Below are 4,153 nucleotides of genomic sequence, written 5' to 3' on the forward strand. Positions count from 1 at the left end.
ACTCATATGTGGAATTTAAGAAACAAAACAGATGAACACAGGAGAAGAGGGGGTTAAAAGAGAAAAAACTGAGGGTTGCTGTAGGGGAAGTGGGCAGGGGGATGGGCTAAATGGGTGATGAGGATTAAGGAGGGCACTTGTGATGGGTACTGGATGTTACATGTAAGTGATGAATCACTAAATTCTACTCCTGAAACTAATGTTACACTATATGTTACCTAACTAGAATTTAAATAAAAACTTAAAACATTTTAAAGAATAAAATAAAATTACCCTAAATATGTTAAAAAAAAGAAAAAAAGGTACAAACTTCCAATTATAAGAGGAATAAATTCTGAGGGTCTAAAGTACAGCATGGTGACTATAGTTAAAAATACTGTAATGTGGGCTTTTGTGTGTTACCCAGGGAAGGATCCATACAGCATTGTTTTGCGTTCCCATCATAACTTAAAGGGCAACTTTCACAATGTCCAGAGCCCTTGATGTCCTGCAAACGAAGGAGGAGGATGTCCTCACATTCCCTGCAGCAGGAACCCACTTAGGGGGCACCAACCTTGACTTCCAAATGGAACAGTACATCTACAAAAGGCAAAGTGATGGTATCTGCATCATAAATCTGAAGAGAACCTGGGAGAAGCTTCTGCTGGCAGCTCATGCCATGGTTGCCGCTAAAAACCTGGCTGATGTCAGTATCATCATCCAGGAATACTGGCCAGGAGCTGTGCTGAAGTTTGCTGCTGCTACTGGAGCCACTCCTATTGCTGGCCACTTCACTCCTGGAACCTTCACTACCCAGATCCAGGCAGCCTTCCAGGAGCCGAGACTGAGCCCAGGGTTGACCACCAGCCTCTTACAGAGGCGTCTTATGTTAACCTGCCTATCATCGCTCTGGGTAACACAAACTCTCCTCTGCGCTACGTGGACATCGCCATCCCTTGCAACAACAAGGGAGCTCACTCAGTGGGCCTGGGAAGTTCCGTGCATGCGTGGCACCATTTCCCGTGAGCACCCATGGGAGATCATGCCTGATCTCTACTTCTACAGAGATCCTGAAGAGATTGAAAAGGAAGGGCAGGTCGCTGCTGAGAACTCTGTGACCAAGGAGGACTTCCAGGGTGAAAGGACTGTTCCAGTTCCTGAGTGCACTGCTATTCAACCTGAAGTCACAGACTGGTCTGACGGCATGCAGGTGCACTCTGTGCCTATTCAGCAGTTCCCCATTGAGGACTGGAGCGTCCGGCCGGGGCCACGGAAGACTGGTCTGCAGCTCCCACTGCTCAGGCCACGGAATGGGTGGGAACAACCATGAGCGGTCTTCCTTTTCCACAAAGGCAAACAAAATGGAAAGAAGGTTGATGGAAAATAAACAGTTCTTTTTTTAAAAAAAAAAAATACTGTAACGTGGGCCTCAGTCTGTTAAGCATAGAACTCTTGGTTGCCCTGCAGGTCATGATCTCAGGATCGTGAGGTCGAGCCCCCCATGGTCACTGCGCTGGGTGTTCTGCTTGGAATCCCTGCTTGGGATTCTCTCTCTCTCTCTCCCTGTCTCTCTCTGCCCCTCCTCATACTGTCTCTCTAAAAATAAATAAATAAATAAATAAATAAATAAATAAATAAATAAATAATAAAATATATATAAAATATATTGTGATGTGTACTTGAAATTTGCTAAGAGAGTAGATCTAAAGTGTTTTCACCGTATCAAAATAAATAAATGAAAATGGTAGCTATGAGGGGCGCCTGGGTGGCTCAGTTGGTTAAGCGACTGCCTTCAGCTCAGGTCATGATCTCAGGGTCCTGGGATCGAGCCGCGCATCGGGCTCCCTGCTCCGCGGGAAGCCTGCTTCTCCCTCTCCCACTCCCCCTGCTTGTGTTCCCTCTCTCGCTGTGTCTCTCTCTCTGTCAAATAAATAAATAAAATCTTTAAAAAAAAGAAAAAGAAAATGGTAGCTATGTGAGGTGATGAATGTGCTAATTAACTTTATTCTAGTAATCATTTCACAATGAATACACATTACAGAGTACACGTACATATATATTTTTTGTCAATTATGCCTCAGTAAAGCTGTAAAAAAAATTACAAATAAAAAGATGACAAAAAAGAAAGAATTGTTATGAATGGAAAGGTTTGTCATTATAAGGAGAAAAGTGTAAACATGTTGTTAGTTGTGGTTATGGAAACACTGAAAGCTTAATTTAATCGAAGTGCGATATTAATTTATCTGGTGGAGATAAATACAGCCTTATGATGAACAATCTATCTTTTCTATTTGGTTTTTGATTAGAACTATATTGTCACAGTGGGCATTGGGGGGAGATGTTTATCAATTCCCCCCCCCCATATGCATACTGTTAACGTAAGTGAGAGTTTACTCATACCTACCCATAACTCTACTCCTTGCTTTCCTCCCCCAAATAATCCTTAGCATTGACTGAAAAATAACTTTAGCCATTTAGACTTACCTTTAGCTTTAAATGATAGGCATTAAAAATCTAATTAGAGATTTAATTAAAATATGACTTTACTAAGCTCTATGAGCTGGATTTCTAAACTTCAGGAATAATATTAGAGTCTTTAGTTCATCAAAGACAGTAAGTATGCTCATGAGACTTTCCAGAAGAAAAAATGATTTAACAAGCACTGTATAACTACTATCTTAGTTTGACTTCTATCCCTCAACATTTCTTGTTATCCTTCTTCAATAGCTTCCTAATTATCTTATCTCCATTCCCTCTATCCAAGTCGTCTTCCATACAGATCATTCCATTGGAGGGATCTTTTTTTTTTATTAACGATTTTTATTTATTTATTTGAGAGAGAGAATGAGAGAGAGAGAGCATGAGAGGGGGGAGGGTCAGAGGGAGAAGCAGACTCCCTGCTGAGCAGGGAGTCCGATGTAGAACTTGATCCTGGTACTCCAGGATCATGACCTGAGCCGAAGGCAGTTGCTTAACCAACTGAGCCACCCAGGCGCCCTCGATGACGTTTTATTTATTTTTTATTTTATTTTTTTAAAAGATTTTATTTATTTATTTGAGACAGAGAGAATGAGAGACAGAGAGCACGAGAGGGAGGAAGGTCAGAGGGAGAAGCAGACTCCCTGCCGAGCAGGGAGCCCGATGCGGGACTCGATCCCGGGACTCCAGGATCATGACCTGAGCCGAAGGCAGACACTTAACCGACTGAGCCACCCAGGTGCCCCCATCGGAGGGATCTTTTAAGAACACACATTTGATCATATCATTCTCCAACCTGTGCCTTTAATATCCTTCAAAAGCTCCCTGTTACCCTCAGAATAAGTCTGAACCCTTTGTCATGGCATACAGTTTCCTTCATGGTCTAGAGTCTGCCTATTCCCCCAACCTTATGCCTTTTTGTTTCACAGTGTACATTGACAATGGATTCAGCCACATCAGCAGCCTAAAGTTCCTAAAATATGCTATTATTTCTTTGCCTTTGCATCTGCTGTTCCCTTCTCCTGAAACACTTTTCCAGGGTAAGTTTCTCACCCTTTGAAAAACAGCTTGTACATTGCCTGCTGGTTACCTCTCATGACAGACCCTACTATGCTGTGGGTTCACCACACCCTACTTCCTTTTCCCTCTGGAATCAGTTAAAATGCTTTCCCAGGATCCATCAAAGTTCTGATTGTGAACTTGTGTTCTGATGAAACCTGACCCCTAAAATCTCCTGGATAATACTCTATTGTCTCCCTAGTTTCCGATCTTCTGACAGATGCAAAGGATTCAGTGGAGGACTCCAAGGTCCTAGGGGATAGTGGAGCCACTAGTGGGGCCATCCGACTAGGAACACCTGTGAGGACTACAGCCTGAGCAAAGAATAAACCTTTATTGTGTGAGGTCCCTGAAGCTTGGGGGTTGTTTGTTATTGCCATTATCCCACAGCAAATAATACACGTCCTTTCATGCCCCCTTTCCTCTGAAGACTGTATCATATGGACAAAGTTAAGTGTGAATAAAGCACCCCTCTTCAGACCCAAGCTAGGATTGTTTTTTTTTTTTTTTTTTTAAGATTTTATTTATTTGAGAGAGAGAGAGCACATGAGAGAGGGGAGGGTCAGAGGGAGAAGCAGGCTCCCTGCCGAGCCGGGAGCCTGATGTGGGACTCGATCCCGGGACTCCAGGATCATGA

The 4,153-nt window shown here is 43.0% G+C and overlaps 1 pseudogene; it reads left to right on the forward strand.

Annotated features, from left to right (window-relative positions):
• The first annotated feature begins 466 nt into the window (after positions 1-466).
• Positions 467-3,834, forward strand: LOC110580625 (annotated as a pseudogene).
• The last annotated feature ends 319 nt before the right edge of the window (positions 3,835-4,153 follow it).

This window comes from Neomonachus schauinslandi, chromosome 4, assembly GCF_002201575.2.
Source record: "Neomonachus schauinslandi chromosome 4, ASM220157v2, whole genome shotgun sequence".
NCBI lineage: Eukaryota > Metazoa > Chordata > Mammalia > Carnivora > Phocidae > Neomonachus > Neomonachus schauinslandi.